The following is a 12,497-nucleotide window of genomic DNA, read 5'->3' on the forward strand; positions in this document are numbered from 1 at the left end:
TCTACCTAAGCGGTACACAGAACTCATATCTTCACAAATATTTAGCACATACTCTACAATACAAGCTAGAATATGAATACGAAGACCCGACACAGAGTACAAAGCTCAGTACAGTCAGCATGGTACATGTAAAATCCTTGAAATCTCAGCTTGTCACGAGTCAGCCTCATAGTGAAAACCCGCACAATGACATCCCGCACATCATCCCTTACAGAGGATGATTGCGTCTAAGCAACTTGTATGCCGTGCCGTCATATTGCTGGCAGCCATGGCTGGAGACAGACAACATCTGAATGGCTGAACTGTACATGAGTTCATAATTCAAAACTCTCCGTACAAGAAAGAAGGTAACATTACGTTTCACTTACTGGTTAAATTTGGACAAGAAAGGAGAGTAACAATATTTACAGTGAGGGAGATATTTGGCAAATGCAGGGAGCAAGGTAGAGTGAAAATGTAAATGTTACACCCCTGGTGCTCCTCGTTTTCTCTCAGTGCGGTTGCCCTTCACCTAGACAATCGGGAAACACGCGAAGCTACAACTACTTCTTTCGACAGTCTTGCCCCTGCATGGCTCATCGGTGCTGGATATGACCTTGGGATCTTATTCTTCTTGGCAGAAGTGAAGGATGTCCATGTCCTAGACTCCACTTCAGCTTGGGCCATTAGCTTTGTGACGTAACCTGTCATAAAAATTAAAAAAAAAAGATTAGCAGCATGCAACATTTAGGAAAAGTTGGACATGAAGAAGCCAATGGTCACTTGATACGTACGGAAAGTTGGTGGGGTCTTTATAGGGCATGCAACTTGCTGTCCCCCTTCTTGACTTTCCATCGCTGCTTTCCAACAAGGGTTTCTGCTTGGCAGCGGTCTGAATTTTCATTGAAGTGCAGAACCGCCAACCTTGTCCTATTGAGAACCAAACATTTGTAACCATCCGCCACATTAATTCGTGCATGTGGCTGGTATAATGCACATTTCTTCTTTTGGTACAATATCATGTGCATGTTTCTTTTTGTTTCACCATGTGCCATCCACAGCCATGTGCAAACAAAAGCTACTCACCTGGCAAGCATCCCCTCGGGGGGAAATGCAACTGACTTCGGTGCGAAGCGAATCAGTAGACTGTGGAAGGACTCAAGTGCATATGTCTGGGTATTCGGTGACATCTGTGCCACATCCTAAAGAAGCCGTCTGTCTCCTGTGATATCCCTGAACTTCACATATGCTTGTGAATCTAAATAGTGCATTGCTGTGTTATCAATATGATGTATGATAAATGAACAAATAATTTGTAACAATATTGGCTGACTAAGAAATCCATTAGTTTCACAAGAAGAAAACATGGGCCTGTCAAGACAGATGCTGTGTTGAAGGAACAAAAATGTGAAGAGGAAGAGACGATGACACGACGAACACTGCACTGTTCATTGTGTCGTCTCTTCCTCTCAGTGTTTTTGCTCCTGCAAATCAATTAGTGCATATGATAAAGTCACAGGGTTATTCACAATAAAAACGTCTTACGAAGCTTGCTCAAACTAGCCAGGGTCGAGCCAGTCTCCATTGGTGATGGGTTGTAGGCAACGTCGGTATGTGCCGGAATGTCCATCGTGCACATTGACGACATGGTTCTGAATACTGAGCCATGCGTCAACTGCGATCTGGCCATTACCACCACCTGCTCTGGCACACCAATACAAATGGTTGGATGTGCCCTGGATCCACCATTGGAGGCTTCGGCAGGAGGCACTTTTGCTAACACTGGTCAGCTTCTTTTTCACACCTGAAATTGCGTACCATGATTAAAATTGCAACTGCAGTTGCAGATAACTTCCTTTTTGAGATGTGCCAGATATCAAAGTGAGTAGTATGTAGGGGTATCGAGGGAGACCGGATGCGAGTTAGCTCTATGGGTGTCTGGTTCGATCCCCACAGCGTCTGGGACACCGTCGCGTATTTTCCATGCGCGGCGCCTGTGCGGAGGGTTGTCCGCGCGCTTATCAGCGGGGGGAGGGCTGCGTGCGTGCTTACTAGCTCACATTTTTCAGCCTGGGCCACCTTCTTTCATCATTTTTCAATCTGCGCCGACTTTTTTTCGCGATTGTTTCCTGTGCGCGGCAGGCGGCGCTCGGGTGGAGGCTCTTACCAGTAGGCAGAGCGTGGCCGGAGGGTTGCGTGAGCGCTTACTTGGTGGCCGGAGGGCTGCGTGCGCGCTTGCCCGCTCACATTTTTTTTTTCAGCCTGGGCCGACTTCTTTCGTCATTTTTCAATCTGTGTCGATTTCAATCGTAATTTTTCCCCGCTACAACGGGTGTGCAGTAGGCTGTTTACATGCAAAGAAGGGTCATACACAAAAACTACAAATGAAAATATATTTATTAAAGTCATTAGCGTCGAGAATTATGTTATGACTCAGTCTGAAGGAGAAAAACTTAGTCAAAAAATCTGATGCAATAGCATTGAAGGGCTATCACAATTTTTCTTTATTAGTGATAATTACGCAAGTTTTCATTTAAGCAGAATAGGTAGCACATTTTAATCAAAGAAGATATTTTAATCAATACGATTACAATCAAAATTAAAAGTTTTATTATAAAAACTATATCATTATTATACGTGACCACCATAGTGGAGTTTTAATTACAAAGTTCTGATATGTAACTTCAAGAACAATAGCTGGACCGATTTCTCTAGTGATTTTTTATTATTTTCTTCCAGCGCGGTGGGGGGTGCGCAGGTGAGGGGCTGTCCGGGTGCTTACCAGCAGGCCAACGGGCTCAGTGCGCCCTGGGCCGACTTCTTTGGCGATTTTTCCGCATGGACCGACTTCTCTAGCGATTTTTTTTTTTCAGCGCGCGATGGGTGGTGCGCAGGTGAGGGGCTGTCCGCGTGCTTACCAGCGGGCTGAAGAGCTGAGCGTACACTTATGGTTGTGCACACTGGGCTGACTTCTTTGGCTATTTTTCAGCCTGGGCCGAATTCGTTCACATTTTGTCATGCGGCGCGCAAGTAGGGACATGCACACTGACAACATCGGGCCACATCTTTGGCGACTTTTCACCCTGGGACGACTTCGTTCGCAATTTTTTTCAGGTGGCGCGTGTATCAAAATTAAAAGTTTTATTGCAAAAAGTCTAACATGACCACCATAGCGGAGTTTTAATTACAAAGTTCTGACAGGATGTACGTAACTTCATGCACAACAGCTAATATTCCTGTATGACACATTTAATCAAAAATATATTTTAATCAATATGATTACAATCAAAATTAAAAGTTTTATTATAAAAAGTCTAATATTCCTATACTAACCACCACCATCGTGGAGCTTTAATTACAAGTGTCGATAGATGTATGTGAACAGCAGAGAACCTGGAAGACCGTGGGACATTGGTTAATAAAAACAACAGAGGAGGAGAATAATCTATCATTTTAACTATCATAAAATCATCCTCGTGACTTCCCCATACAATTTTCATTCTAAAAGACACCACAAATCTTACTTTGTTTTATGAATTCAACACAGAAAATATATTAAAAAATGAACTTCACCGCATAGCAAGCCCCTAGCCAACAACCAGCTCTAATAATATCTGCCATGTTTTGTTGAAGACGGGAGGCGTACGCCTGACAGTTATGAACATTTTCGAGCGCAATAGGGAAGATTATTCCAACATTACACAATTAATCATTTTCTCATTAAGTAAACAGCATAGGCATACGGAGATAATAAGAAACACGATCAACAGCTAATAGAGAACCAAAACCTATCACATAAACAACAGACAGATGCAGGAAATAAATGAAAAAAAGAATCTATCAAAACGATAAACATGCACGGACGAATAGCAGAGAAACACTCTAAACGGCGCATCTGCCAACGTGTAAACAACAGACAGGAAAATATTACTGAAACAAGATCATCAGCTAATAGAGAGCCAAAATCCAACATGTAAACAAGAGGTACACAAAGGATAAATAGTTGAAGAACAATCTAACAAAACAAGAAACATGCACTGGTGAATAGCAGAGAAACACTCTAAACGGTGCATCTACCAACGGTAAACAACAAACACATGCAGGAAAATAATTGAAAAAGAATCAATCAAAACGATAAACATGCACGGATGAATAGCAGAGAAACGCTTTGAACGATGCATCTACCAACATGTAAACAACACACAGGAAAATAATAAAGAAACAAACTATCAAACATTACAATTATAAATAATATATCTTTTGAACTATCATAAAATCAACCTTGCGAGCTAACAATATAGAATTTTCATCCTACTCAGGCACTATAAACATTACCTTGACAGAGCTATCCAGACACGCAACACAGCTATGCTTCAACCAGACTCGAGACCCGGTGGGGTCACGCTCTCTATCTATGCAGCCCGGTGGGGGTCACTCTCTCCATCTATACAGCCCAAAGCAAGGAACCGGTTGTCAATCTGTGGGGTGGGGAAATCCTCTCTCTTTTTCACATTCTTTCCGCCAAAAGGAAATATTCTTAGGACTGGTGTACAGAGACGAATTTTTTATTGATCGCAAATAGACATTGGAATTATTCGGCTCTCAAGAACACAATAAGAATTCTATCAAAAAACAATAGTATGCAAAAAATCTAAGAATAGATTTTCTAAGCAAACGAGAAAATATTATCGGCGCAAACAATACCAAACGAGAAACGTTGCATTTAATGTATTTCAGATCAGACACAACTATTAGGCATTCATTATTCTCAACTCACAAAATATCAATCGAGTGAAAGTCAAGTTTATTCAGTGATAGAAACAATACTAATTCGAAAACGAGAAACAAATTTAATTACATATTTTTATGATAACTTTGCAACAGTAATTTCTACACGCAGAACCCACAAACAACTCATCTGAAATGTAAATTATTGTGTTTGCTACAGCGAAAATCAACGCACACAGCTCAAAAATACATTCCCAACTAGTAGAATATTTTTATAATATGAATCGAGTGATCATCTGAAACAAAGTCAAAAGCAGTAATTAATTTAGGCAAACATTTTTTCATAACCACGCAGCACAAATATACATCACAGAAACATGTCTTTTTTCATTCAGGGCCCACTAGTGAAAACGAAGTGAGAGAGGGAAGCTGAGTTCCTGTACACTTTCGTTAAGGTTACGCTCGCAGGCAGTAGGGGAACCCAACAATGGTCTTGGTATACAAAGCTATAAACTGACTCCCGCAAGTTAAATTAGGGAAGGAAGGTCTCTAGCGCTGTCTTGTATGTAGAATCACTGAAATCACACATTTTTTCATTACACATTACATCTTTTTGTAAATTGATTTTCATAATTCTAACGTCAGGTGGAACATTCTAAAAGCGATAATAAAATTTTAATAAATAAAATTAGCATCGATATGATTTAATTAAATGTCGAGGCACACTACAAAACAGAACAGACAATTGCTATGCATTGAAGAGATGGACGGATTTTGTACTCGTTACCATACATCATGGGAGGACCTGATAAAAAATTGTTTCGAAAAGGAGGAGCCGCGAAATGATTCATTTATCGCTGCATTTCAATACGTCCTAGACATGGTCGTATTCGGAGATATGGCGCAAATTATGGAATTCAAGATGCGAGAACTTGTATGCCGAATCTACAATAGTTATAAAAATATTTGCACGTCAACATCGGAAGGACCACTTGGATTGATGGTGGAGTTTTTGAGGTTTGCTAACGAAGAATTGAAATACACTAGACCAAACGTAATTGTAATCATTGCAATGGGCATTGCATTAATCAAGAAAGCGATCAGATCAAATTATCATATACAAGCAGTCTATATCGCACGATTCATTACGGATTTGTTGAAATTACACCTAACAGTTGAAATGGAAAGTACATAAAAAATCTTATCACATGATATATTCCACTAGAGCCTCTACACAATTATTTTCTTCTATCAGTTCGCGCAATGATGTCGAATGAACAGAAGTTCAATATTGTAGTGCAAGGTCTGACTTTGAAAATTTAAACAAGAACCTTTGGTGTTGGAGTTTGCGTTTTGTTACATTATGAGCTAAAATCTTCTAAAATTAAAGTATGCCCCTCCCATTTGTAGTGCCTCATATGCCGTGACATAATGGACAGACTCATAGTTTTTCAGTATGGCTAATGAAAAACCTCGGGTACATTCTGTGAATTGGAGCTCCGTTTATGTCTGCTGCTTTGGTTAAGTTTGCAAAAGGAATATTTACTTATTATAATTACATATCTTATGGATAGTGCTCATCTTCATTGTATAGTGGTTAAGTATTTCTGCTAACAGTTCGTGATTCGATTCTCCCCAAATCTTATTGGAATTGTGTGCCGCATGTTATGATGATTAGAATTGTAGACTCCGCTAGCGCATCATGCATGTCCATCACTTGCATCGCGTCATTTGATAGATTCCGTTCAATATAGTATTGTCAACTGTCCAATCGTTTGAGAAAATATATACACTGTGCAATTTAATTCATAAAATAAGCTTTCGCAAAATATTAATGATCCTCTTTGTAAACAAAGATTGATGTAACGTGCCTCTAAATTTCTATTATTGATTCTTCTACAATTCTTTCCTTCAGGTGTCGGTGTTGTATAGAGTGTGGTCGTGTAAAAATCTCTTTGATTGCCAGCGCTGATTCCATGCGAAGATCCTTGTACGTAGTGTCTCCTTAGCAATCTTCAATCTAGTCATAAGCTGTTTTCGTTGCGCTGTGTAGAATACATTACAATGATGCCAAAGAATACAATTATTATTTCAATTATACACTTGTTTATTGAAACAAGAGGATATAACAACATTTATTGAAATAAATTACAGTACTGTAATTTATTTCGATAAATTACAGTTCTATTCCAAACTCCGAAGTTTTCGTTTGTTGTCTTGATTGATGAATTCCGAAGACATCAAGTAATTTATTCTGATTATCGGGCGCTTGAATCCAGCGTTGATTAACGCAGGTGATATGTTGTAGCCGTGCTTCAATAACTTGCACTTTATTGCGACGAACTTGCGCAGTCTCTTATTCATGCTTCCTTTCTTTGTAAGAAGATTCTTGAATGGCGTACAAGAGAGTATTAGATGAAAATCGTCCGGTGGTCCACCGCAGTTGATATGTTTGTTGATTTTCAATAAGTGATGATACATCAGACCTTGCACTACAATATTGAACTTCTGTTCATTCGACATCATTGCGCGAACTGATAGAAGAAAATAATTGTGTAGAGGCTCTAGTGGAATATATCATGTGATAAGATTTTTTATGTACTTTCCATTTCAACCGGCAGGTGTAATTTCAACAAATCCGTAATGAATCGTGTGATATAGACTGCTTGTATATGATAATTTGATCTGACCGCTTTCTTGATTAATGCAATGCCCATTGCAATGATTACAATTACGTTTGGTCTAGTGTATTTCAATTCTTCGTTAGCAAACCTCAAAAACTCCACCATCAATCCAAGTGGTCCTTCCGATGTTGACGTGCAAATATTTTTATAACTATTGTAGATTCGGCATACAAGTTCTCGCATCTTGAATTCCATAATTTGCGCCATATCTCCAAATACGACCATGTCTAGGACGTATTGAAATGCAGCGATAAATGAACCGTTTCGCGGCTCCTCCTTTTTGAAACAATTTTTTATCAGGTCCTCCCATGATGTATGGTAACGAGTACAAAATCCGTCCATCTCTTCAATGTATAGCAATTGTCTGTTCTGTTTTGTAGTGTGCCTCGACATTTAATTAAATCATATCGATGCTAATTTTATTTATTAAAATTTTATAATTGCTATTAGAATGTTCCACCTGACGTTACAATTATGAAAATCAATTTACAAAAAGATGTAATGTGTAATGAAAAAATGTGTGATTTCAGTGATTCTACATACAAGACCTTAACGAAAACACAACCTTAACGAAAGTGCACGGGAACTCAGCTTCCCTCTCTCACTTCGTTTCCACTGGTGGGCCCTGGATGAAAAAGACATGTTTCTGTGATGTATATTTGTGCTGTGTGGTTATGAAAAAATGTTTGCCTAAATTAATTACTGCTTTTGACTTTGTTTCAGATGATCACTCGATTCATATTAATAAAAATATTCTGCTAGTTGGGAATGTATTTTTGAGCTGTGTGCGCTGATTTTCGCTGTAGCAAACACAATAATTTACATTTCAGATGAGTTGTTTGTGGCTTCTGCGTGTAGAAATTACTGTTGCAAAGTTATCATAAAAATATGTAATTAAATTTGTTTCTCGTTTCGAATTAGTATTGCTTCTATCACTGAATAAACTTGACTTTCACTCGATTGATATTTTGTGAGTTGAGAATAATGAAAGCCTAATAGTTGTGTCTGATCTGAAATACATTAAATGCAACGTTTCTCGTTTGGTATTGTTTGCGCCGATAATATTTTTTCGTTTGCTTAGAAAATCTATTCTTAGATTTTTTGCGTGCTATTGTTTTTTGATAGAATTCTTATTGTGTTCTTGAGAGTCGAATAATTCCAATGTCTATTTGCGATCAATAAAAAATTCGTCTCTGTACACCAGTCCTAAGAATATTTCCTTTTGGCGGAAAGAATGTGAAAAAGAGAGAGGATTTCCCCACCCCACAGAGTGACAACCGGTTCCTTGCTTTGGGCTGTATAGATGGAGAGAGTGACCCCACCGGGTCTCGAGTCTGGTTGCACTGTGTAAAGCATAGCTGTGTTGCGTGTTTGGATAGCTCTGTCAAGGTAATGTTTATAGTGCCTGAGTAGGATGAAAATTCTATATTGTTAGCTCGCAAGGTTGATTTTATGATAGTTCAAAAGATATATTATTTCAAATTGTAATGTTTCATAGTTTGTTTCGTTATTATTTTCCTGTGTGTTGTTTACATGTTGGTAGATGCATCGTTCAAAGCGTTTCTCTGCTATTCATCCGTGCATGTTTATCGTTTTGATTGATTCTTTTTCAATTATTTTCCTGCATGTGTTTGTTGTTTACCGTTGGTAGATGCACTGTTTAGAGTGTTTCTCTGCTATTCACCAGTGCAAGTTTCTTGTTTTGTTAGATTGTTCTTCAACTATTTATCCTTTGTGTACCTCTTGTTTACATGTTGGATTTTGGCTCTCTATTAGCTGATGATCTTGTTTCAGTAACATTTTCATGTCTGTTGTTTACACGTTGGCAGATGCGCCGTTTAGAGTGTTTCTCTGCTATTCGTCCGTGCATGTTTATCGTTTTGATAGATTCTTTTTTCATTTATTTCCTGCATCTGTCTGTTGTTTATGTGATGGGTTTTGGTTCTCTATTAGCTGTTGATCGTGTTTCTAATTATTTCCGTATGCCTATGCTGTTTACTTAATAAGAAAATGATTAATTGTGCAATGTTGGAATAATCTTCCCTATTGCGCTCGAAAATGTTCATAACTGTCAGGCGTATACGCCTCCCGTCTTCAACAAATCATGGCAGATATTATTAGAGCTGGTTGTTGGCTAGGAGCTTGCTATGCGGTTCATTTTTTAATATATTTTCTGTGTTGAATTCATAAAACAAAATAAGGTTTGTAGTGTCTTTTAGAATGAAAATTGTATGGGGAAGTCACAAGGATGATTTTATGATAGTTAAAATGATAGATTATTCTCCTCCTCTGTTGTTTTGATTAACCAATGTAGTGTTATAGATTTTATTTCCTCTTGTGTTCGTGTCCCACGGTCTTCCAGGTTCTCTATTGTTCACATACATCTATCGACACTTGTAATTAAAGCTCCAGTATGGTGGTCACGTATAGGAATATTAGACTTTTTATAATAAAACTTTTAATTTTGATTGTAATCATATTGATTAAAAATATCTTTTTGATTAAATGTGTCATAACGGAATATTAGCTGTTGTGCATGAAGTTACGTACATCTGTCAGAACTTTGTAATTAAAACTCCGCTATGGTGGTCATGTTAGACTTTTTGTAATAAAACTTTTAATTTTGATACACGCGCCACCTGAAAAAAATTGTGAAAGAAGTCGTTCCAGGGAGAAAAATCGCCAAAGATGTGGCCCGATGTTGTCAGTGTGCATGTCCCTACTTGCGCGCCGCATGAAAAAATGTGAACGAATTCGGCCCAGGCTGAAAAATAGCCAAAGAAGTCAGCCCAGTGTGTACAACCATAAGTGTACGCTCAGCTCTTCAGCCCGCTGGTAAGCACGCGGACAGCCCCTCACGTGCGCACCACCCATCGCGCGCTGAAAAAAAAATCGCTAGAGAAGTCGGTCCATGCGGAAAAATCGCCAAAGAAGTCGGCCCAGGGAGGACTGAGCCCGTTGGCCTGCTGGTAAGCACCCGGACAGCCCCTCACCTGCGCACCACCCACCGCGCTGGAAGAAAATAATAAAAAATCACTAGAGAAATCGGTCCAGCTATTGTTCTTGAAGTTACATATCAGAACTTTGTAATTAAAACTCCACTGTGGTGGTCACGTATAATAATGATATAGTTTTTATAATAAAACTTTTAATTTTGATTGTAATCGTATTGATTAAAATATCTTCTTTGATTAAAATGTGCTACCTATTCTGCTTAAATGAAAACTTGCATAATTATCACTAATAAAGAAAAATTGTGATAGCCCTTCAATGCTATTGCATCAGATTTTTTGACTAAGTTTTTCTCCTTCACACTGAGTCATAACATAATTCTCGACGCTAATGACTTTCATAAATATATTTTCATTTGTAGTTTTTGTGTATGACCCTTCTTTGCATGTAAACAGCCTACTGCACACCCATTGTAGCGGGGAGAAATTACGAGTGAAATCGACACAGATTGAGAAATGATGAAAGAAGTCGGCCCAGGCTGAAAAAAAAAAAGTGAGCGGGCAAGCGCGCACGCAGCCCTCCGGCCACCAAGTAAGCGCCACGCAACCCTCCGGCCACGCTCCGCCCACTGGTAAGAGCCTCCACCCGAGCGCCGCCTGCCGCGCACAGGAAACAATCGCGAAAAAAAGTCGGCGCAGATTGAAAAATGATGAAAGAAGTTGGCCCAGGCTGAAAAATGTGAGCTAGTAAGCACGCACGCAGCCCTCCCCCCGCTGATAAGCGCGCGGACAACCCTCCGCACAGGCGCCGCGCATGGAAAATACGCGACGGTGTCCCAGACGCTGTGGGGTTCGAACCAGACACCCATAGAGCTAACTCGCATCCGGTCTCCCTCGATACCCCTACATACTACTAAAGTGGTGTGTGATGTCTGGCTCATCAACCTGCATGTGCTTCCTGATGGCGAGGTGGCGGTCAGTGGTGAAGGATTTCACCTTTATCCCTGTAAGACAGGAATCCAAAATGCTGCGTGTAGCAGGGCCCACAAAATTTCATGATGCAAATGTGCTCACCTTGCCCTTTCAGGAATGCAAGGCTTTTGATAAGGCCTTCTTTCTCCATCTGCACACTCGCCATTGTCCTCCCAGACTACAACACGAAGAAACAAACAAAAAAGCATTTTAATTCTATAATCTATCGAGCCAGCAAGCAATTAATCATTAGAAGTTTTTCTTTCCATTATCCCATCTTACACTACCAACAAGTACTTACTTCACCCAGCTGTACTTGTATAGACTGTATTATCTTGTTAATTTGGTCAACGTGTACGCTGTAGGTCAAAGACTTCGAGGAGAACCCTGGCGAGTCACATCTCCCGTCTCCAGATGCGTCAACTAACTGGCCTTTCAGTTGTTCAATCAGATCACTTTGCTCATGCAACCACATCTGGCAAAAAACAAATAAATAAGTAAATAAATAGCATAATAAAAAGAACCACTGTCCAGCATACAGACATAATAAAGCAATACACATTAAGTTTCCAGTGACGTCAGCACAAGTCTGAGAGAGAGAAACCCATCCAAAAAAACTTATTCCGAACTGACCTTCTCAACAGCTGGGTACAAGAAGTGCTGCTGGTACTTGTAAGTCTGGAGGCTAAAGGCTTGAATGTTAGCGTGCTTCAACATTCTGAGTACGAGGGCTACGCTGACATCTGAAAAAAAAACATGGCACCAAACAGCGTGAGGTTTCCCTCTGGCTTCCCATTTATCAGTCGCTGACTACTCCATGAACGGAGGTGGCCATGTTGACATCTGCTCTGTATGGTAACCCGCGTGCCCTGAGGAAGGACTTTGTTGGAACACGTTGCAAAGCATGCTGGGCAGGTTCGGAACAACTCCATGAGGCAGCTTTCAGAAACAATGAACCTCCTGTTCTGTTCAGGTGGCCGATGCACTGCTTCAGATATATCGTCCTCACTAGGAAACATGTGGAATAAGGAACGACGTCTGATACAAGTTGTCAAAAACTCACCTGCTGCTTGCCTATTCAGATGGCGCCATAGCAGTCATCAGAGTCTTCTTCATCAGACATCAACATGTCTTCCGTATCTGTACCTATCGATTGAGCCTGTCTGCTAGCTACTTCTGTCGA

General features: G+C 39.9%; 1 pseudogene; it reads right to left on the reverse strand.

Moving 5' to 3' along the window:
- Window positions 1-791: 791 nt before the first annotated feature.
- LOC135389240 (uncharacterized) lies at window positions 792-12,031 on the reverse strand (annotated as a pseudogene).
- Between the last annotated feature and the right edge of the window lie 466 nt (window positions 12,032-12,497).

The sequence above is a fragment of the Ornithodoros turicata genome, chromosome 3 (assembly GCF_037126465.1).
Source record: "Ornithodoros turicata isolate Travis chromosome 3, ASM3712646v1, whole genome shotgun sequence".
Lineage (NCBI taxonomy): Eukaryota > Metazoa > Arthropoda > Arachnida > Ixodida > Argasidae > Ornithodoros > Ornithodoros turicata.